The sequence below is a fragment of the Pseudorca crassidens genome, chromosome 9 (assembly GCF_039906515.1).
Source record: "Pseudorca crassidens isolate mPseCra1 chromosome 9, mPseCra1.hap1, whole genome shotgun sequence".
Lineage (NCBI taxonomy): Eukaryota > Metazoa > Chordata > Mammalia > Artiodactyla > Delphinidae > Pseudorca > Pseudorca crassidens.
The window spans coordinates 104,804,173-104,828,771 of record NC_090304.1 but is presented as its reverse complement, the minus strand read 5'-3'; the positions used below and the strand labels follow the sequence as shown (position 1 = coordinate 104,828,771).

Below are 24,599 nucleotides of genomic sequence, written 5' to 3'. Positions count from 1 at the left end.
TTAGCAGGTCTGATACAGATTTTTGCCTAAAGATCTCCGTGGCAGCATTTTTGAACAGGTACTTACTGAGTGCATATTGATTTTCAAATACTTTGTAAGCTCTGGCAATACAAAGATGAGCAAAATAGGTGTGTTACCTGCCATCACAGAAGTTTCCAGCTAGAGTTGTATAACTCTGGGTTATAATGTGGTGTGTTTGCCTACTGGTAAAAAGAAATAATTTTTTTCCAGCTTTATTGAGATATAATTGACATGTAATATTGTGTAAGTTTAATGTGATGATTTGACGCACATATGCATTGCAAAATGTTTACCACGTAAGGTTAGTTAACACATCCTTTACCTCTCAAAATTACATGTTTGTTGTTGTTGTTATGGTGAGAATATTTAAGATCTACTCTCTTAGCAACTTGCAAGTGTACAGTGCGGTATTGTTGACTGGAGTCAGCATGCTGCACATTAGATCCTCAGAACTAACTCATCTTATAACTGGAAGTTTGTACTGTTTGAGTAACATCTCCCCATTTCCTCTACCCCCCAGCCCCTGGCAACCACCAGTCTACTCTGTTTTTATGAGTAAGTGATTTTTGATTGCCCTGTGAGTTTTCAGGCCTTCTGCTCCAGTTAAGGATAAAGTTTCTAGAACAATAGATTAGTATCAGACTTTTACATATTGTGGGCCATTTTTCCTCAACATGTAATTAGTTAATAGTGTGTAACGTAGCTGGATTTAGCCGTTTTCACTCTGTGCAGAGCATATTCTGTCTGAAAATATTAAGGCTCTGTTTCTGAGTGCTCCTGGAAACAGGCACTCAAAATTAACGTGCACCGCACGTTCTTTATGTATCACGTTTCCTTATCTACTGCTCTTTTTGCTTGGATTGGGAAATAATGAGAATGTGTATAGTTACCTATCCATAGACTGTGGCCATATTTGGTATCAAGAGTATGTCCTTATTCATAGATAAGATCTGTCTCCATATATCACAAGTTCCTGTTTAAGAAGCAAAGTGAGGTAATGAACAGGGAGAGGGATGGATCCCTATCTGACAGAATTTAGGTGGCCACTCCCTAGGTGTCCAGGAGGAGGAGGGCAAGATTAGGACCAGTCTTTTTCAGAGGTGTGTAGGTTTGGTGCCCCTTCCTTTCCTTGTTGTCTTCCTAAGATCCTCCCTCTGTCTTCTTAACTTACCCTCTGGCTCTCCAGTTCCTTCCTGCAAAGCACACCTGGATTTGATTTATCTGTGTAGTTCTACTTTTACACCTTTTAAACCAATGTCAAGTTTGTCTGCCTCTTGCCATCTCCACTGCTACATCTGATAGATATTCTCTTTCAGTTACTGCAGCAGCCTCCTTACTGCTCTCTCTACCTGAAACTTTTCCATTCCAGCTCATTCTTCCTTCATTTTGGAGCCAGAATAATTTTACTGAGATGCCCCTATGGGTATTCAGGGAGTTTCCCTAGGTGCTTTTCCCTGGTTGGGCTTAGAGTTTGGCCTAGCGAGAGGCTAAAGCATGCTGTGTAGAGGGAGTAGCATTTACAAAGCTTTGATGCTTTAACTGATGGCAGCATCATTACATCAAGGAGACAGCCTCCAAGAAAGACTGCAGTTCTTTCAGACCTGATAGTCATTTACCTCTAGGCATGCTGGCAAAGTCAGTTATATTACTTACTGGTGGTATATCCTTACTTTAATTCAAGCACAGATACACTTGAACCTTGTTTCTCTTACACAGTTGGATTTGGAAGACCTGTTCTGCCATTTATAATCTAAGAGCTTCTTCCTATTGTTTTCCTGGAGTATTTGATTCACTCTACTGTGTTTGTTTGGTTAAGAAGAATAACTAATTTGCAATGGTGATCAATATTTTGCCCAGTTCAGCAAACATCTTTGATGAGTTGGAATCTCCTGTCGAGGAGAGAAGTTGCCAGTTAAACTATTAATGGAAAGCAGTGTATTAGCATAGACAGCATCCTGAAAATGCACAGGTACCATCTACTAATTAGCTGACCATTGTTGCCTCTTAACCAGTTTGGTGACAGTATATCCTAGGGGAGTTTGTTGTTTTCCTCCATTGATAATCAAAGATTAGACATGACTACAGTTGAGAGTAAAGCTGTTAAGCTGGAAGTAGACCAATTAGTGTAAGTGATGGTAAAGGTGTTAGAGAAGATAAAAGTATACTGTAGTTGTAAAGGTAATGTCAGTTTAGAACTTCTCCTAAACTATAAATGATCTCCCTTTTCTGTGGTGGAGATAATACAAGGGTGAGGCATGTAATCACACTGGCATGTTTGAGGTAAATGTCCTTTGTTGTTGTCTTCAACCCTCCATATTTTTTGCTCTATTTCTTCCATAATATTTTAGTTATAAATATATGTAATTAATATATTGTTGATGTGTTTCATTCAGTAAGTTCCTGTCAAATATAATTTTAAAGTATAGTTGCATTTAAACATTGAGCTTAAGCAAATTAGATGTTTTCTGTGTTTTCATGAATACATTTACATGCATTCATATAGTCCACTTACTTTTAAAAGTTTACTGTTTTCTGCCATGTGTTTTTTACATTCAAAGGCACATTTTCCTCTTATTGAAACTGTTTCAAGATGTTGTGATGTAGGCTGGTGGAAAAATGATTCATTTGACAGTATTGTATTCTACAGTCAGGGTTATTGGAGTACATCATATTTCATTAAGGGAGAAAAGCTTGAGAAAAGGAGAGTCTGTAAACCAGATAAAAGTAACAGTATCTGTTAACTTCATTATCTTATCACCATCACCTTGGGAGTTACTTAGTGGTGCCTCATCAAGATAGGACCAGTCTACTTATTGTCTACTGGTTTAGAATTCTCTTAACCAATATCTAAGAAATCACAACTTGCTGGTTCAAATTATAAAGTATTTTTTGGATCTAAGCCAAATTCGAAGATGGATTTTATAGCATTCAGTGTAATTTTTTTTTTTTTTACACTTATTTATTTATTTATTTTTGGCTGTGTTGGGTCTTTGTTGCTATGCGCAGGCTTTCTCTAGCTGCGGTGAGCAGGGCCTACTCTTCATTGCAGTGCGCAGGCTTCTCATTGCGGTGGCTTCTCTTTGTTGCGGAGCATGGGCTTTAGGCTCATGGGCTTCAGTATTTGTGGCTTGCGGGCTCTAGAGCGCAGGCTCAGTAGTTGTGGCGCATGGGCTTAGTTGCTCCGCGGGATGTGGGATCTTCCTGGACCAGGGCTTGAACCCGTGTCCCCTGCATCGGCAGGCAAATTCTTAACCACTGAGCCACGAGGGAAGTCCCCAGTGTAATTTTGTTTTTGTTTTTGTTTTGCGATACGTGGGCCTGTCACCGCTGTGGCCTCTCCCGTTGCGGAGCAACAGGCTCCGGACGCGCAGGCTCAGCGGCCATGGCTCACGGGCCCAGCCGCTCCGCGGCATGTGGGATCTTCCCGGACCGGGGCACGAACCCGTGTCCCCTGCATCGGCAGGCGGACTCTCAACCACTGCGCCACCAGGGAAGCCCCCCAGTGTAATTTTTAAACATCTGTTCCTTGAATAAATAATTCTTTAAAAGGCAAAAATAATGTAATGGAATTCATACCCTGCTGTGGATGTGCTAAATAGTGTGATTTTTCTGAAGGGCAATTTAGGAATATGTATCAAGAGCTTTGAAGTGTTACCTTTGACCTAGTAATTCCATTTCGAGGATCTTAAAGATTTAACCAAAGATACTCATTGTAGTATTATATCTAATGATGAAAATTTGGTAAATCATAATGTCCAACAAAATATAGTTATGATATATCCATATAGAAGAATGTTACTTAGCCATTATAAACTTTATTACTTAAGACTATTTAATAACAAGGGAAAATCATGATATAAAAGTGAAAAAGGTATGAAGAACTCTAAGAAGTTGAGCTCTATCAAACAAAAGCTAGCATTTAAAAGCATGAGTCAGGGGACTTCCCTGGTGGCGTAGTGGTTAAGAATCCACCTGCCAATTCAGGGGACATGGGTTCAAGCCCTGGTCTGGGAAGATCCCACGTGCCGCGGAGCAACTAAGCCCGTGTGCCACAACTACAGAGCCTGCGCTCTAGAGCCCACTAGCCGCAACTACTGAGCCTGTGTGCCACAGCTACTGAAGCCCGCACGCCTAGAGCCCGTGCTCCACAACAAGAGAAGCCACGGCAATGAGAAGCCTGCGCACTGCAACGAAGAGTAGCCCGTGTTCGCCGCAACTAGAGAAAGCCTGCGCACAGCAACGAAGACCCAACACAGCGAAAAAATAAATAAATAAATAAATTAAAAAGCATGAGTCAGCCCTGTATATAAAAGATCTGGAAAGATCATCAAGCCACATAAGATGCAGGAAAGCAAGGTATAGAATAATACACACACATACACAGAAAAATAAGATGTTTATGAAAATACACTAAATGAACCATTTTTAATTTGTATATAAGCATGTACAGGCATAAAGAAAAGTCTTTTTAGTAAAACTGTTAATAATGACTGGAACTGGAGATAATAAAAGGCTTACTTTGACTCCTACTTGACTTTTAACAATGAGAGTGTATCTATATATTAATTTGTAATTTAACGTAATAATAAAAAAAACCCCTGCAGATTTTCTATTTTATAAAGAAAAAAATTCACTAAGATATAAGCATGGTAGGAGTTCAGATAGTTCTTAATATTCTTTGTATTTTTTTATAGTTCGCAGAATTTTGGCAGTGAACAGGTATTATTTTTATAATCTGAAAAAGCAGTAAGATTTTTTAAAAAGCTGAAATCACAGGTAATAGTGTGGTCTGGAGTAAGGATTGCTGTTATTCAGATCCTGGCTATAGCATTCTAGAGCCTTGTGACCTTGGGGCTGGGGTAGGGGGAGCTGTTTTACTTTTCTCACAGGATTTTTTGAAGAATTAATTAGGTATGACATATGTAGGTTAATTTTTATAGTGTCTGGCACGCATTTGGTGCTTAATGAACCTTTATTTCCTTCCTTCTTGTTTTTTTCTCATTAATGACATAATAAACTCTTCAAAAGAGATGGAAAATACCATAAAGCTATTAACAAAAACACAAATGTTTTCAATAACTAGACAGTTGAAGAGCTTACAGTGTGATAGTTTCAGAAATAATCCTGCTACGGTATACAAAGTGAGAATATTCCTTAGAGCAAAACAAAGAACTATGGTATTTCACTTCTGATGATAGGAAGAGGTGAGTATCAATCCTCACTGTTCTGTATGAACCAGTTGTTAGTCAGCAGTAACATTGTTGTCTAAGTATAGTTTAGAAAATTCTCCACAGGTTCAACCTGAATAGTTTTTTTAAAGCTTTGTTATAGATAAATTGCTGTGTTGTTTTTTTTTTGTTTTTTTTGTTTTTGCGGTACACGGGCCTTTCACTGCTGTGGCCTCTCCCGTTGCGGAGCACAGGCTCCGACGCTCAGGCTTAGCGGCCATGGCTCACGGGCGCAGCCACTCCGCGGCATGTGGGATCTTCCCGGACCGGGGCACGAAGCCGTGTCCCCTGCATCGGCAGGCGGACTCTCAACCACTGCGCCACCAGGGAAGCCCAAATTGCTGTTTTTATTCATCATAAATGTCAATATTAAGAAATAAAATTAGGATTTCAGGATAAGTCTTGTATTAGTAAATTAATATTTAAAATGAGATACCTTAATTTCAGAGGCTATATTTCAGTGACATAAGATAATTAGGGAAAATAGACATCAACGTAAAATTCTCAAAGCAGTTAATGATTGTATTCTTCTTACACATTTGTTAGACATACAATAGAAAATACAGACATCTGCTTTTCCCTGTTTTACAGAGGAGGTATCACAAGCTTAAAGAGGAAGATTGATTGATATCAGCTGGTGAGGTGGCAAAGTAGGGTCTCGCCCTAAATATATTGGACTTGAGAAGCACAAACATTGCTGTCTCTGGTAATGCTGCATCTGATGTTTTCATACAAGGAAGCAATTTTTAAAAACACAAATTCAAAAAGATACATGCACCGCAGTGTTCACAACAGCGTTATGTATAATAGTCAAGGTACGGAGGCAACCCAAGTGTCCATCAACAGATGATGAATGGATAAAGAAGCTGTGGTATGTATATACAATGGAATACTACTCAGCCATAAAAAACAATAAAATTCTGCCATTTGCAGCAACCCAGATGGACCTAGAGAGTATTATGCTTAGTGAAATAAGTCAGACAGAGAAAGACAGATACTATATGTTATCACTTATGTGTGGAATCTAACAAATAAATGAATGTCTATAACAAAACAAACAGACTCACAGGTATAGAAGACAAATTAGTGGTTACTGGTGGGGAGAGGGAAAAGGGGAGGGGCAAGATAGGGGTATGGGATTAAGAGGTACAAACTACTGTGTATAAAATAGATGAGCAACAAGGATAGATTGTACAGCACAAGGAAATATAGCCATTATTTTATAATAACTAGGTGGAGTATAATCTATAAAAATACTGAACCATGATGCTGTACACCTGAAACTAATATAATACTATAAATCAATTATACTTCAGTACAAAAAAAGGAAACAATTTCTTTAAAGGGCTGAGAGGTTTGGATAGGTATCAAGTGTTCCTGTTAGTTCATTTGTTTCCTTATTTAGTCATATTTCTCAAAGGAATACATTTGATATCATGTATAGCTGGCTATGTTTCTTACAGTCTTTCTCTTGAGTCGCAACCCTTCAAGAATGCCACATAGTGAAAAACAGTTTGGGATAGATTTTTGTGTGGTAGAAAATGAGTGTGCTTTGGGAAACCACTCTGCTCATGTGACTCTGAGTCAGCAGCAGGGTCTCAGCTGGGAGCCTGCACTTATGGTTTGGCATGAGCACCTCTTTTCTTGAGTATCTACTAGTAATGAAAATTTCAATATTAATGCCAATTCAGTGCTTTTTATAAATGTATGAAATCCTTTAAAATTAAGCCCTCTGAGTTCATTTCCACTCTGATATACATATTTTCCTTTATTCTATATGATCTTTTTTCTAAAAAGCTAAAAAAATATGTTGGAATATGTTGTTCTTTCATACCCGTATCCGATTTTTTACCTTGTAGATTGGTCAGTGGTCAGTGTTTTTTTTTTGTCTCAGTAGTGTCTTTATATTTTTAACCTTGTAGTTGTTTGACTTATTATAGGTTTTCTAGGAAATTTTTTGTTGTTTTAAATGAATTTCAGAATGGTTCTCTTTTGACTTTGTCCCTTATCTTAATGGCATCCTATTATTTTCCTTATCTAATTTAGTGTATTATTGTCATCCTTGCACTACAGCATTTGTTGTAAGAGGTAATCTGAGCGGCATTGTGTTACCCTATTCTCTTGGTTGGCTAAATGACTGTGAGAGAGGCAGTGGACTCCAGGCTCCAGGAGGGCAGAGACCATGTCAGCTTTACTCACTGTACACTATGTCTTGCACAGCAGGTGGTACATAGTAGGCACACAGTACAGAAGTACACGAGGGTGTGTCTAAGCACAGATAGAGCAGAAGGAACCTTGGGGTCATAGGTCACTATAGCCTGAGTCATCAGCGTATTGTTTGGGGTGTGGAGCACAAGAAAAGGAGGAGAGGGAAGATTCAGCCAGGATTTTAGAAGTATGTGGAGAAACGAGTAATAGTGATAACAGTAATTTTTTTCTTTTTTTTTTAGCATTTTAACCTTTTTTTTCTTAATTTTTAATTTATTTTTTTATACAGCAGGTTCTTATTAGTCATCAGTTTTGTACACATCTCAGTGTATACATGTCAATCCCAATCTCCCAATTCATTCCACCCCCACCTCCACCCCACGCCACTTTCCCCACTTGGTGTCCATACGTTTGTTCTTTACATCTGTGTCTCTACTTCTGCTCTGCAAACTGGTTCATCTGTACCATTTTTCTAGGTTCCACATACATGCGTTAATATACGATATTTGTTTATCTCTTTCTGACTTACTTCACTCTGTATGACAGTCTCTAGATCCATCCACGTCTCTACAAATGACCCAATTTCATTCTTTTTTACGGCTGAGTAACATTCCATTGTATATATGTACCATATCTTCTTTATCCATTTGTCTGTTGATGGACACTTAGGTTGCTTCCATGAACTGACTATTGTAAATAGCGCTGCAATGAACATTGGGGTGCATGTGTCTTTTTGAATTATGGTTTTCTCTGGGTATATGCCCAGTAGTGTGATTGCTGGATCATATGGTAATTCTATTTTTAGTTTTTTAAGAAACCTCCATACTGTTCTCCATAGTGGCTGTATCAATTTATATTCCCACCAACAGTGCAAGAGGGTTCCCTTTCCTCCACACCCTCTCGAGTACTTGTTGTTTGTAGATTTTCTATTGATACCCATTCTAACTGGTGTGAGGTGATACCTCATTGTAGTTTTGATTTGCATTTCTCTAATAATTAGTGATGTTGAGCATCTTTTCATGTGCTTCTTGGCCATTTGTGTGTCTTCTTTGGAGAAATGTCTATTTAGGTCTTCTGCCCATTTTTGGATTGGGTTGTTTTTTTTTTTAATATTGAACTGCATGAGCTGTTTATATATTTTGGAGATTAATCCTTTGTCCGTTGATTCGTTTGAAAATATTTTCTCCCATTCTGAGGGTTGTCTTTTTGTCTTGTTTATGGTTTCCTTTGCTATGCAAAAGCTTTGAAGTTTCATTAGGTCCCATTTGTTTATTTTTGTTTTTATTTCCATTACTCTAGGAGGTGGGTCAAAAAGGATCTTGCTGTGATTTATGTCAGAGTGTTCTTCCTATGTTTTTCTGTAAGAGTTTTATAGTGTCTGGTCTTACATTTAGGTCTCGAATCCATTTTGAGCTTATTTTTGTGTATGGTGTTAGGGAGGGTTCTAATTTCATTCTTTTACATGTAGCTGTCCGGTTTTCCCAGCACCACTTATTGAAGAGACTGTCTTTTCTCTATTGTATATCCTTGCCTCCTTTGTCATAGATTAGTTGACCATAGGTGTGTGGGTTTATCTCTGGGCTTTCTATCCTGTTCCATTGATCTATGTTTCTGTTTTTGTGCCAGTTCCATATTGTCTTGATTACTGTAGCTTTGTAGTACAGTCTGAAGTCTGGGAGTCTGATTCTTCCAGCTCCATTTTTTTCCCTCAAGACTGCTTTGGCTATTTGGGGTCTTTTGTGTCTCCATACAAATTTTAAGATTTTTTGTTCTAGTTCTGTAAAAACTGCCATTGGTAATTTGATAGGGATTGCATTGAATCTGTAGATTGCTTTGGGTGGTATAGTCATTTTCACAATATTGATTCTTCCAATTCAGGAACATGGTATATCACTCCATCTGTTGATACCATCTTTAATTTCTTTCATCAGTGTCTTATAGTTTTCTGAGTACAGGTCTTTTACCTCCTTAGGTAGGTTTATTCCTAGGTATTTTATTCTTTTTGTTGCAGTGGTAAATGGGAGAGTTCCCTTAATTTCTTTTTCAGATTTTTCATCATTAGTGTATAGGAATGCAAGAGATTTCTGTGCATTAATTTTGTATCCTGCAACTTTACCAAATTCGTTGATTAGCTCTAGTAGTTTTCTGGTGGCATCTTTAGGATTCTGTTTTTTTTTTTTTTTTTTTTTTTTTACGGTACGCGGGCCTTTCACTGCTGTGGTCTCTCCCGCTGCGGAGCACAGGCTCCGGACGCGCAGGCTCAGCGGCCATGGCTCACGGGCCCAGCTGCTCTGCAGCATGTGGGCTCTTCCTGGACCGGGGCATGAACCCGTGTCCCCTGCATCGGCAGGCGGACTCTCAACCACTGTGCCACCAGGGAAGCCCAGGATTCTTTATGTATAGTATCATGTCATCTGCAAACAGTGAGAGTTTTACTTCTTCTTTTCCAATTTGTATTCCTCTTATTTCTTTTTCTTCTCTGATTGCCATGGCTAGGACTTCCAAAACTTCGTTGAATAATAGTGGCTAGAGTGGACATCCTTGTCTTGTTCCTGATCTTAGAGGAAATGCTTTCAGTTTTTCACCATTGAGAATGATGTTTGCTGTGGGTTTGTTGTATATGGCCTTTATTATGTTGAGGTAGGTTTCCTCTATGCCCACTTTCTGGAGAGTTTTTATCATAAATAGGTGTTGAATTTTGTCAAAAGCTTTTTCTGCATCTATTGAGATGATCATATGGTTTTTATTCTTCAGTTTGTTAATGTGGTGTATCACATTGATTGATCTGCATGTACTGAAGAATCCTTGCATCCCTGGGATAAATCCCACTTCATCATGGTGTATGATCCTTTTAATGTGTTGTTGGATTCCATTTGCTAGTATTTTCTTCAGGATTTTTGCATCTATATTCATCAGTTATATTGGTCTGTAATTTTCTTTATTCTTTTTTTTTTTTTTTTTGTGGCACGTGGGCCTCTCACTGTTGTGGCCTCGCCTGTTGCAGAGCACAGGCTCTGGACTTGCAGGCTCAGCGGCCATGGCTCATGGGCCCAGCTGCTCCGCGGCATGTGGGATATTCCCGGACCGGGGCACGAACCTGTGTCCCCCGCATCGGCAGGCGGACTCTCAACCACTGCGCCACCAGGGAAGCCCTGTAATTTTCTTTTTTTGTAGTATCTTTGTCTGTTTTTGGTATCAGGGTGATGGTGGCCTCATAGAATGAGTTTGGGAGTGTTCCTTCCTCTGCAATTTTTTGGAAGAGTTTGAGAAGGATGGTGTTAGCTCTTCTCTAAATGTTTGATACAGTTCACCTGTGAAGCCATCTGGTCCTGGACTTTTGTTTGTTGGAAGATTTTTAATCACAGTTTCAATTTCATTACTTGTGATTGGCGTGTTCATATTTTCTATTTCTTCCTGGTTCAGTCTTGGAAGGTCATACCTTTCTAAGAATTTGTCTGTTTCTTCCAGGTTGTCCATTTTATTGGCATAGAGTTGCTTGTAGTACTCTCTTAGGATGCTTTGTATTTCTGTGGTGTCTGTTGTAACTTCTCCTTTTTCATTTCTAATTTTATTGATTTGAGTCCTCTCCCTCTTTTTCTTGATGAGTCTGGCTAATGGTTTATCAATTTTGTTTATCTTCTCAAAGCACCAGCTTTTAATTGTATTGATCTTTGCTGTTGTTTTCATTGTTTCTATTTCATTTATTTCTGCTCTTTTTATGATTTCTTTCCTTCTGCTAACTTTAGGTTTTGTTTGTTCTTCCTTCTCTAGTTCCTTTAGGTGTAAGGTTAGATTGTTTATTGGAGATTTTTCTTGTTTCTTGAGGTAGGCTTGTATTGCTCTAAATTTCCCTCTTAGAACTGCTTTTGCTGCATCCCATAGGTTTTGGATTGTCGTGTGTTCATTGTCATTTGTCTCTACGTATTTTTTGATTTCCTCTTTGATTTCTAGAGTGAACTCTTGGTTGTTTAGTAACATATTGTTTAGCCTCCATGTGTTTGTGTTTCTTATGTTTTTTTCCCCTGTAATTCATTTCTAATCTCATAGTGTTGTGGTCAGAAGAGATGCTTGATATGATTTCACTTTTCTTAAATTTACTGATGCTTGATTTGTGACCCAAGATGTGATCTATCCTGGAGAATGTTCCATGCACACTTGAGAAGAAAGTGTAATCTGCTGTTTTTGGATGGAACGTCGTATAAATATCAATTAAATCTCGCTGGTCTAGTGTATCCTTTAAAACTTGTGTTTTCTTATTAATTTGATGATGTGTCCATTGGTGTAAGTGAGGTGTTAAAGTCCCCCACTATTATTGTGTTACTGTCGATTTCGTGTTTTATAGCTGTTAGCAGTGTCCTTATGTATTGAGGTGCTTCTATGTTGGGTGTATATATATTTATAATTGTTAAGTCTTCTTGGATTGATCCCTTGATCATTATGTAGTGTCATTCCTTGTCTCTTGTAACATTCTTTATTTTAAAGTTTATTTTATCTGTTATGAGTATTGCTACTCCAGCTTTCTTTTGATTTCCATTTGCATGGAATATCTTTTTCCATCCCCTCACTTTCAGTCTGTATGTGTCCCTAGGTCTGAAGTGGGTCTCTTGTAGACAGCATATATATGGGTCTTTTTTTTGTATCCATTCAGCAAGCCTGTGTCTTTTGGTTGGAGCATTTAATCCCTTCACGTTTAAGGTAATTATCGATATGTATGTTCCTATGACCATTTTCTTAATTGTTTTGGGTTTTTTTTTTTTGTGGTATGCGGGCCTCTCACTGTTGTGGCCTCTTCTGTTGCGGAGCAACAGGCTCCGGACGCGCAGGCTCAGTGGCCATGGATCACAGGCGCAGCCGCTCCGCGGCATGTGGGATCTTCCTGGACTGGGGCGCAAACCCGTGTCCCCTGCATTGGCAGGCGGACTCTCAACCACTGCGCCACCAGGGAAGCCCTGGGTTTGTTTTTGTAGGTCCTTTTCTTCTCTTGTGTTTCCCACTTAGAGAAGTTCCTTTAGCATTTGTTGTATAGCTGGTTTGGTGGTGCTGAATTCTCTTAGCTTTTGCTTGTCTGTAAAGCTTTTGATTTCTCCATCGAATCTGAACGAGATCCTTGCAGAGTAGAGTAATCTTGGTTGTAGGTTCTTCCCTTTATTCACTTTAAGTATATCATGCCACTCCCTTCTGGCTTGTAGAGTTTCTGCTGAGAAATCAGCTGTTAACCTTATGGGAGTTCCCTTGTATGTTATTTGTCGTTTTTCCCTTGCTGCTTTCAATAATTTTTCTTTGTCTTTAATTTTTACCAATTTGATTACTATGTGTCTCGGCGTGTTTCTCCTTGGGTTTATCCTGTATGCGACTCGCTGCGCATCCTGGACTTGCGTGGCTATTTCCTTTCCCATGTTAGGGAAGTTTTCGACTATAATCTCTTAAAATATTTTCTCAGGTCCTTTCTCTCTCTTTTCTCCTTCTGGGACCCCTATAATGTGAATATTGTTGCGTTTAATATTTTTCCAGAGGTCTCTTAGGCTGTCTTCATTTCTTTTCATTCTTTTTTCTTTATTCTGTTCCGCAGCAGTGAATTCCACCATTCCGTCTTCCAGGTCACTTATCTGTTCTTCTGCCTCAGTTATTCTGCCATTGATTCCTTCTAGTGTAGTTTTCATTTCAGTTATTGTATTGTTCATCTCTGTTTGTTTGTTCTTTAATTCTTCTAGGTCTTTGTTAAACATTTCTTGCATCTTCTCGATCTTTGCCTCCATTCTTTTTCCGAGGTCCTGCATCATCTTCACTATCATCATTCTGATTTCTTTTTCTGGAAGGTTGCCTGTCTCCACTTCATTTAGTTGTTTTTCTGGGGTTTTATCTTTTTCCTGCATCTGGTACATAGCCTTCTGCCTTTTCATCTTGTCTATCTTTCTGTGAATGTAGTTTTTGTTCCACAGGCTGCAGGATTGTAGTTCTTCTTGCTTCTGCTGTCTGCCCTCTGGTGGATAGGCTGTCTAAGAGGCTTGTGCAAGTTTCCTCATGGGAGAGGCTGGTGGTGGGTAGAGCTGGCTGTTGCTCTGGTGGGTAGAGCTCAGTAAAACTTTAATCCACTTGACTGTTGATGGGTGGGGCTGGGTCCCTCCCAGTTGGTTGTTTGGCCTGAGGCGACCCAACACTGGAGCCTAGCCGGGCTCTTTGGTGGAGCTAATGGCGGACTCTGGTAGGGCTCATGCCAAGGAGTACTTCCCAAAACTTCTGCTGCCAGTGTCCTTGTCCTCACAGCCACCCCTGCCTCTTCAGGAGACCCTCCCAACACTAGCAGGTATGTCTGGTTCAGTCTCGTATGGGGTCACTGCTTCTTCCCCTGGGTCCCGATGAGCACACTACTTTGTGTGTGCCCTCCAAGAGTGGAGTCTCTGTTTCCCCCAGTCCTGTCGAAGTCTTGCAGTCAAATCCTGCTAGCCTTCAAAGTGTGATTCTCTTGGAATTCCTCCTCTGTTTGCTGGACCCCCAGGTTGGGAAGCCTGACGTGGGGCTCAGAACCTTCACTCCAGTGGGTGGACTTCTGTGGTATAAGTGTTCTCCTGTTTTTGAGTCACCCACCCAGCAGTTACGGGATTTGATTTTATTGTGATTGTGCCCCTCCTCCCATCTCATTGTGGCTACTCCTTTGTCTTTGGATGTGGGGTATCTCTTTTGGTGAGTTCCAGTGTCTTCCTGTCGATGATTGTTCAGCAGTTAGTTGTGATTCCAGTGCTCTCACAAGAGGGAGTGAGAGCACGTCCTTCTACAGTGCCATCTTGAACTCTGTGTGAAATTTAAATACTTCCAGTTGGAATCAGTTCTAAAACTGACTTGAGAGCGACCCCTCTTTAAGTCAGTTTCTGATTCATGAACCAACTCACCCAAGCTCAAGTTACTTTGATGTTTAAAGAACTGTGATCCTTTTGAAGGTAGGGATTGTATTTTATTGATTTGACCAGGGACTAGTATCATACCTGATCCTGGTGAGCTGTCAATAAAGTTTTGTTGAATACATGAATGAATAGCATATTATCAAAGGTTTAAAGAATATTTGAATAGGTTCAGAGCTTGATTTCCTTTTGTCTATGTAAATATTATGAAATAATTCCCAGTAAATTATTCAGGCAGAGTATCTCTTAAAACATCATTTATGAGAATAGCAATAACTACCCCAAAACACTGGTCATAAGCCTTAAGAGTACTATTATTTAAGATAAGAATTATGCATGTCATCCTTTGCCAATTTGAACTAAGAGAGTGGGAAAATGATAGTGACATACTGGGCTGACAAGGAGGCAGTAAAATTGTTATCCTCATACATTGTTGGGGGTTTATAAAATGGTTAATCCTTTTAGAAAGCATTTAAAAGTATAAGAACCATCAAAATGTGTATACTTTTGACTCAGTGTTATAATTTTTAGAATCTAATGAAGTAGTCCAAAGTAAGGCACTAGCTATATATAGAAAGATGTTAATTGTAGAATTGTTTATCTAATTGAAGAATATTATAGTGTTAAACCTCAAGTAAGTTAATTATCTCTCTGCCTCAGTTTTCTTTTCTGTAAAATGGAGATAAAACAGTACCTTTCTCAAGTTGTTGTGAGAAATAAATGAAATTATATGTATATTAAAGTAGTATCTGGCATATATAAAGCACGCAAATTTAGCTGCTACTGCTGTTGTGTTTTATTATTATTGATGAGTAGTTCTCTCATTTCTTGGAGTCCTTTATGTCATTATGCTAGGCATTATGTTGGGTGAATGGGAGATAAGTAAATAAAAGTTGTGGTTCTTGTTTACAGGAAACTTAAAATTCATTTGGTGGTGAATGTAATATATTTATAAATATTTTAATTACAGATCAGTATGTGTTAAGTGACACAAGAAAGTTACAAAGTGCTGTGAGTGCTCTAATACAAGGAAGATTGCAGATTGCTTTGGGTTTGTTGCGATGGAGAAGTGACATTTTCACTGAGCTTTGAAGGATAAATAGGATTTTGAGAAGTAAAACTATGAGATGGTATTTCATGCGGTACATGAGCAAAGACAGAGATTGGAAAATAGATCATCTATGTGTGTAGTGGAATAGAATTTGGGGTAATAAAGCAGAGGAGAGAGGAAGAGTCCCCATGTTGGAATGGTTTGAATGCCAAGTTGAGTTTTTATTTTATTCATGTGACATTGCTAAGTGATGGCTTTTGTGACCTGATTAGAGCTATGTTTTAGGAAGATTGAATAACTGCAGAATGATTTGCTGGAGGAAGAAGAGATGGGAAGTGGGAAGACTATTTTTTCCTCCCTTCCCCTCCCCTCCCATCTCCTCCCCTCCCCCTCCCCTCCCTTCCCTTCCCTTCCCCTCCCTTCCCCTCCCCTCCCTCCTTCTTTCCTTCCTTCCATCAAAAAATATTTGTTGTTCACTCCTGTGCGGTGTTTTATGTTTTGTATTGAGGATAGTAAACTTTATCATCTTTATTGCTTGACCTGTGATTGTTAGTGGTGTTTCAGAATGTAGATGATGAAGACTGTAACTAGTGTGGTGTTGTAGGAATGAAATATTAGATGTCAAATGCTTACAGAGGTGGCATGGCAGGCTTGATAATTTTGTATGTGGGGTAAGGGAGAGAGGTCCAAGTTAAAGACAACTTTTAGGTTTTAAACTTGAGTGACTTGGGGACTTATTGCACTTCTTGTTCCTAATGCACATTGGGAAATAAAGAGGGTGTGCTAGTGTATGTGGACAAGTGGGATTTTATATATGATTTATTTCGTTTGCATTGCCAGTGGAAAATTCAGTTGATTCCTTTTAGGAAGCAGTTAGCAATGGGGAACTGGGACTTGGCGAGTAGGGAATAGGGGTGGCCAGGCATGTTAAGAATATAGATTTGTAATCATGTCTACAGAAGTGGTAGATAAAGCCTGAAGTGAATGAAACTGTCATGGGAGAATGTGGGTTTGTGTGTGCTCTTAGTGGGGGTGGGTCTGGTGCTGAATACTCTTCATTTTAAAAGAGTCACTTTATTCCTTAAAAATATTATATATGCCCATTATAAAAAACCTGGTGGTATGGAGGGTATATCCAAAATCTTACTACTCAAAAGTAACTCATTAATATTCAGGAAGATCAGTCTAGACTTCTTTTTATACATATTTGTAGGTAGTTAGAAATAATTTTGGAAATTACTGTTTATTGAACAGTGTATTTTATTTCATACCATGACTGTCTTTAACAGTCCAAATCCCTCAGTTGTTTGTTTGTGATATTGAGTTCCTACCACTGTAGCCCTGTATAGGGCTGGGAGGAGGTACATTCTCGGTGTGTTGCAAGAGCTTGCCTTGAGGGGCAGTGATCAAGGGAGGTGACAGGAATGTGACACATGGTGGAACTAGTTGGCCTCAGGGTTCCAAGTAGAGCTGTGGTATGGTAGATTAAAAATGACTGCACATTCTTTGCTGCTCTTTAAAGGAGGCATTTAAATTATACTAAGAAAAAACGTTTTTCTGTCACATCATTAAAAACAGTTACTTCTGGTAGCACTTAGTGAATTTAAGTGGTATTTCAGGGTTAGTTTGTATTATTAATATTATAAAAGCTAGATTGCTACTATTGCAATTCCTGTCTTTAAGGTATATCGCATAGATATATTTTCAAGAATATATTATTCATATATAGAAAATGTAAAATTAAAATCTGTAAAGAAATATTTTGTAAACTTAATGGTGTCCAGTTATTTCCACTTGTATCATGCTGTTATATGCTCCCTTTTGAGTAGGGAAGAGTTTGATCTTGTTGACTAGCTATAAATGGGGAGAATGTGCTTACAAGAATTAAACAACTTGGTTTAGGTATTGATATTTGATGGGGTTGGTTATCTGAAAGTCACATCTTAAGATGGTAATCTCAATTAGTATAACTGGCAAGTGGGACCTGCATCTTTAAAAATTTAAGTTTTATGCCCAGAATTAATTCTACAAACATTTTATGTGCAGGTGATAGGTAGGAAATGAAGATTATAAAAAACAGTCCCTGCCCTGGAATTTATATAGTCTGAGAGGTGAGAGAAGAAATTTGTATGAACAAGGTAGAATGATAGTTGCCTGAAAAACTACAAAATGCTGTGGGGTCTCCAAGAGGGAAAAATCTATTTAAAAAAAAATTGTGTGGGGGGCTTCCCTGGTGGCACAGTGGTTGAGAGTCCGCCTGCCGATGCAGGGGACACGGGTTCGTGCCCCAGTCCGGGAAGATCCCACATGCCATGGAGCGGCTAGGCCCGTGAGCCATGGCCGCTGAGCCTGTGCGTCTGGAGCCTGTGCTCCGCAATGGGAGAGGCCACAACAGTGAGAGGCCTGTGTACCGCAAAAAAAAAAAAAAAAAAAAAAAAAATTGTGTGTGTATGTCTTGTAAGTTTTTTGGAAAAAAATTTCAGGAAGAGTGGCATTTGAGTTGGATTTTAGAGAGATGGCTTGGTGTCCGCAGACTGAGACTGGTTTGATGGATTAATGTGAGAACAACACAGGTGGAATAGTATGGAACGTATTTGGAAAATGGCCAGTAGTGTGTGTTGGCAGTAATGTGGGGAATGAGGAGGATTAATTGGAGATGATGTTAAGGCTGATGTGCTAAGGAGTTTGTACTCTATTTTGTAGGCGTTTGAAAACACTTGGAGGTATTTTATTTGAGCAGGAACTGATATCATTCAATTTGTATTTTAGGAAGGTTTCCTAGAGGGACTAAGAGATAATTAATGGTAGGTAGGAGCATGAACTGTGGAGTCTTCAGTACAGGGACACCTCCTGGCTCTGTCACTCTTGGTAATCTGGTCAATCATGGGTTTACTCATCTGCAAAGTGGTGGTAATGATAGTACTTAGAGAGCTGTTGTGAGGCATAAATGACATTTTGCAGTGGAGTGCTTACTACAGGTCTTAACACAGAGTAAATGCTCACAAAAAATATTTGCTACAGAAGAATATGATTTTGGAAAAGGGCAAAAGCTGGAGGTAGAAAGAACACACAGGAAAGAAGAAAGTCAGTCTGTACTAACCAACAAGGTAGTATAATATGCTGGGGCTTTTAAAAATTATGGAGATAACATTTTATTGCACTATTGAAAAGTCTTAATTGTGTTTGTTAGATATATGTGTGCATGTGTTTAAAATAAGTTCTCTGAAAAGGCAGCTGGTTATATTACATCTCGCCTGTCTTTGTATCAGAGTGACCTTAAGCCTGCATGAACGCACGGGTTAGTGACTTTTGTAGATACGTGGTGTTGGCGGAACAGGAGATGATTAGTAAACCCAGCTGCCTGGGAAGTCATTGATTGAAGAAAGACCATCGCTGAAGTTTTCACTCAGTGCTTCCTCACTGTGCAGCTTTTTTTCTTACTGGGTCATGAGAAATGAGAAGAGGGTAGAAAAGAAAGGACATGAAAGGGCAAAGGCTCCATTACTTGGCTTTGTTGTTAGGAGTTATTCCTGAGAGGGTATAAAAGTTAGAAGGAAGAATCCTTTAACATAAAGGTGCTCTGTGTCCTCAAAGGGACTGTGAATAAATTCCGTGATTGTTTGGCCTTAAGATGAGAGATTCAGGGTGAATTGATTTTACCTAAGCTTATGGGAAGAGTTAGGATTAGTCAGAACTGTGATTGAGAAAATTGAAAGTTACCTTGAAACATCAAAGTCCTTGGGGTCAAATGCGACTCTGCTTTTTCTCCAGCTCATACCCACTATATCAGCAAACTCTGTTGTCCCTACCCTCAAAATAGATCTTGGCTTGGGGCATTTCTCACTTCCTCCATTGCTCCCACTCTAGCTCAAAATCACCATTTCCTCCTTGACTAGACCAAGGCAACAGCCCTAAACTGGTCTCCTTGTTTGATTTGTGTCCAGCTCAGAACTAGTCTTTATATAGCAGCTGGGTTAAACCTCTATAATATAAGCAAGGCCATATTCCTCTTTCACAGAAACCTTAGTAGATTCCTATTTCAGGTGTTCTTAGTACAACTTGGAAAGCCCTGCAAGGTCTGGCCCTATTTCTGGAGACTTTTCTCCTGTCACTCCACTGATACTCTATTGCACACCCTAGCCATCAAGCTGCTCTTGCCCCAGGGTCTTTGCACTTGTGGATCCCCCTGCCCAGATGGGCTTTCCACAGGTACCCACGTAATTCACTCAGTTTATTCAGGTCTCTGTTCACAGGTCACCTCCTCACAGAGGCTTCTCTGGTTACCTACTGTAAAGCAGGCGTTCTCCGTTCCCTTTAACAGGCTTTATGCACTTATCACTACCCAACAAATACATCTTTTAAGAACATTTGTCTTCCCCATTAGGATATAAACTCCAAGAGAGCAGGGATTTTGTTTTTTGGAGTATTCCTACCAGCTAGGACTTAGCAAAATGGCCAGTAAATATTTGTTTAATGGATGAATGATTTGTAAGCAAAAGGGGATTTATATTTCTTTAAATCTGAAATTTACTATTTTCATCACCATTTACTTATTATCAGCTATGTACTGGAGCAGGCAAAATGAAAATGTGAAATATTTAAGAAAAGGAATAACTAGGGAACCATAGGATTATAATAGGATATCCAAGCAGCTTTTGCTTAAGATCATACTTGGTGGTATAGAGGATATAGTCTTTAGAAGTTTCTTTCCCTCTAGCTGTAAATTATCTTTCTTATGACATTGTCTATGCTAAACTTGAGGGCTGACAAAAATTGTTTGATTCTTACAAATTATTTAGTAGCTGACTGATTTTGTAACTCTCTGGTTAACAGTGTGGTCTTCATCGTGTGTGATTCTTTTCAGAAATGCAATTTTTTAGGTCTTATAGTATGTAGAAGTTTTCAATCTTAAAGTGAATTTCAGCTCTAGATCTTTTTGACAAAGTTTCAAACTCTCAGTTCCAAATATCAGAGAACTATGTTGAATTTAAATGGCTATTTAAATTCCATTTAAAGTGAGGGACTTCCCTGGTGGTGCAGTGGTTAAGAATCCGTCTGCCAGTGCAGGGGACACGGGTTCGAGCCTTGGTCCGGGAAGATCCCACATGCCATGGAGCAACTAAGCCTGTGCGCCACAACTACTGAGCCTGTGCTCTAGAGCCCGCGAGCCACAACTACTGAGCCCACGTGCCACAACTACTGAAGCCCGCGTGCCTAGAGCCCATGCTCTGCGACAGGAGAAGCCCCCGCAATGAGAACTCTGCACACCACAACGAAGAGTAGCCCCCGCTCGCCGCAACTACAGAGAGGCTGTGCGCAGTAACAAAGACCCAGCGCAGCCAAAGATAATAAAATGCATAAACTTATAAAAAATAAATAAATAAAGGAATGAATGAATGGCTAAGTGAAAAACAAACGTTGCAAACACCAGAATGCTCTTTGGGATCATTAGGAAACCCAGCATGCCTTAGTGTATAAAACTAATGTAAGTCATACTTAAATTTGAATTCTTTCTTACTAGTATTATAATTTTGCACAAGTTTTTTAACCTTTCTTGAGCCTGTTTACCTAATGAGTAAAATGGGTATAAAATTATCTAGCTACCATACAGGGTTGATGTATGAATTAAGAAGATATTTGTATCATATAGTTTGTACATAATAAATGGTAGATAATATTATATAATAGTATATGCATGGGTTGCTGTGAGTGCATATGTTTTTGTATTTTGATAGTTGTGATGTTTCTAATTTTCCAAAGGTATTCGACAGTATTAACTAACATATTTTAAATCTATCCAGTTGTCATGAAATCCAGTCAGTTTGTTTTACGCTTTTTCTTTTAAAAAGCAGGTGTATTTTGAATTAATACTTTATTTAAAATAATATTAGGGAGGGTGGAAGAGAGATGCAAGAGGGAGTAGATATGGGGATATATGTATAGCTGATTCACTTTGTTATACAGCAGAAACTAACACACCATTGTAAAGCAATTAGATTCCAATAAAGATGTTAAAGAAAAATAAAAAATAATATAGTATTAGAAGTTATGAACATGAGAAAGTGACATAATTTCTGCTTTTAGAGATTAAAACATATTTAGGATCAATATTTTTGAAGCTCTGTAACTATTTTTTTTGGTTTTTTTAGTTTATTTATTTATTTATTTACTTGGCACAACCAATTCCGGTTCCAGGTCAGAAGAATATTGATCAACAGATTAAAACGCGGCCAAGAAAAATCAAGAAAGATGGAAAGGAAAGCGCTGAGGAAATAGACATGTTGAATGCAGGCGTTCAGGGCCTCCAAGGAGATCACTGAGTCCACGGAGGTCCCCAAGAAGATCTAGAAGTAGAAACCATCATCGGGAGGGCCATGGGTCTTCTAGTTTTGACCGAGAATTAGAAAGAGAGAAAGGACGCCGGCGACCAGAGCGTGAAGCCAAAGAAAGGGAAAAAGAAAGGCGAAGATCCCGAAATATTGATCGGGGGCTGGAAGGCAGGCACAGCAGGAGTAGGGAAAGACATAGAAGCCATAGTCGAAGTCGTGATAGGAAAGGGGATAGAAGGGACAGGATCGGGATCGGGAAAGAGAGAAAGAAAATGAGAGAGGTAGAAGATGAGATCGTGACTGTGATAAGGAAAGAGGTAATGACTGTGAAAAGGACAGGTCAAGAGAGCGGTCCAAGGAACGGAGAAGTAGCGGTGAGGTAGAAGAAAAGAAATATAAAGAAGACAAAGCTGATAGGCGGCATAGAGATGACAAAAAAGGTTCCGAGAAAGAAAGCATAGGAGTAGAAGTAGAAATGTGGGGAAACGAAGTAGAATCAGTAGCAAAGAGAAATCAAGTAAACATAAAAATGAAAGTAAAGAAAAATCAAACGGAGTAGAAGTGGCAGTCAAGGAAGAACTGACAGTGTTGAAAAATCAAGAAAACGGGAACATAGCCCCAGCGAAGAAAAATCTAGGAAGCGTAGCAGAAGCAAAGAACGTTCCCACAAACGAGATCACAGTGATAGTAAGGACCAGTCTGACAAACGTGGTCGCCGAAGGAGCCAAAGTACAGAACCAGAGAGCCAGGACAGCATCAAAGCAAAGAGGAGAGTGTGTGAAAATCTTTGGTAAAAGTGGATCACATTGAATCCTATAAATGTTGGATTAAATCTGCTTTTTTTTTTCCTCCCAAGTTGAGATGGTGCAGTAGTTACACACTCTTCAAGCTCCCTGTAGGCTGCATTTTCATTTCCTCTTTTGTGTAGGCAAGTGCCTTTGTAATCCCATTTATTGCATTGATGTTTTCACCCAACTGTTGAGTTTGATACATGATGCACAGATTATTCTTGCATTTTATTGTTTAATTGTTTTTGAGATGTACAGTCTGTACATATGTCCTGAAAATGTTTTAATTCCTTTGGCATGGTTGCCATGTTGGTCAAATTTGTGTAAGGCAGTAAACTGCCACTAATTCTATTTTTGTTTTGTAGGTGTGGGATTATGGTTTGGGTATTGAAGTTAGCATGGCTGTGCTTTTCATAATAGAAGGCTAAAAACTTTGAAAATGGATCTTGGATGTCTATTATAGGAGAATTACATGCTTTCAGTGTACATGAAGGCAGCAGTTGTAGGATTCACATTCTTGTCCACTGTATATTATCTTGGAAGGCTCTTGTTAATATGTCAAACCTAATATTCTCCACAGTTAACTTTAGAGAGAATTTAGGAGAAGTTAGTTTCTGATGCAAAGGTTTCAGTTAGGCTGTGATTTGATCAAAAGTCCTTTTAGCATTCTACCTCAAAGGGACACAGTTAGTATGACTAAAATTTATTCACTAAGTTTTCCTTTTTTATTTGAAAAAATACATGACATGTAATCCTTTTCTTGAATTTTTCAGATTTTAAAGTACTTTATAAAAGGAGAAATTAATGTCTAAAGCCTAGCATTCTTGCAGCAACCCTATACTAACGTGAAATTGGGAGAGGGTGGGGCAGATGAGTAGAGAAATAGATGTAAGCCTCAAGCTTCCAAAGCATTTTTATAAATGGAAAACTTACATTATGAAACAGCTTGATATAGTGTCCTTTTTTAAATTGAAAGCTTTTTTTATTGATAATGAAGATTGCTGTTTGAGGTTTTAAACTTAATCTAGAACAGAGAAGTATTTAAAGTAATGCTATGCTGCATTATTTAAGATTATCAGCAAATTATTTGATAGATTATTCTTACGACTTGTATTCTGATTACAGAGAAGGATCATGAGTGTGGAATAAATACTGGATTAAATCCTTTAAAAAAAATAAAATTATACTATGGATGTACCTGGTCATCTCATTGATGTTAGTGTAGGACCAGTGCACAGTATGGCTCAGTAAAATAAAATTACATATTGAAGTTTTCAAGTAGCAGATTCCAGCTTTATTAGATAATCTTTTGATGCTTCTACAAGCTTTTTATGGTTAACATTTTGTGGTGTAGTTTTATTCCTTAGATGCTTTTTTAGCCTTCCATCTCTCAAGTGAGATAATTAGCTTCATTCCATGAAATACGGATTTTAATGAATAAGAAAAACATTATTTCTCCTGAGTCCTCTGAATATGAATTAAGAAGGCAATAAGATGTACCTAATAGACTTATAAAAACAGTGCTGCAGTAATGACTGATTTAAAAAAATCCAGTTATATACAGTTCATTTGTTATAACAGTTATGGCAATATTCTGGTCATTACCTATAGAATATATTTGACTTAGAAACTCCCTCTGAGTCTTCATACACTACCCCCCTCTCCTCTCCAGCTGTGTAGAGAAATATAAAAATATACGGTTAATTAGAGTCAGTGGGTGAGAAAATGGCATAGACACTCAGGAATTAGGCAGTTAACTTGAAAGTTGCCTTAGAATAAGCTGAATGTGCTGTGTAGGAATTTTGCAAATTGTCATTAAGATTTGTGCAAATGTAAATGCAAATACTGGGTTCTTCTGATAGTTTGCTCTTTCAGGTACTGTACATGGGGGTATACTGCTGGAGGCTACTGCAACAGAAGTACCGTTTGAGCTATAGTCTTCTACAAAAATATAGAGAACTGAAAAAAAAAAGAAAAAAAAAAAAGAAAAAAAAAAGAAAAAAAAAAAATATAGAGAACTGGAGAGTAGTAGCAGGGAAAGCATTCCAGCAGGGAGCAACCAGTGTTTGCTTGGAGGA

General features: G+C 38.7%; 1 protein-coding gene and 1 pseudogene across 1 annotated transcript in view; both read left to right on the top strand.

Moving 5' to 3' along the window:
- LOC137231189 (pre-mRNA-splicing factor 38B pseudogene) overlaps window positions 1-23,864 on the top strand; it is a 45,331-nt pseudogene extending 21,467 nt beyond the window's left edge.
- ARHGAP32 (Rho GTPase activating protein 32) overlaps window positions 1-24,599 on the top strand; it is a 267,370-nt gene that overhangs the window by 25,364 nt on the left and 217,407 nt on the right. The gene's annotated exons all lie outside the window — the stretch shown is intronic.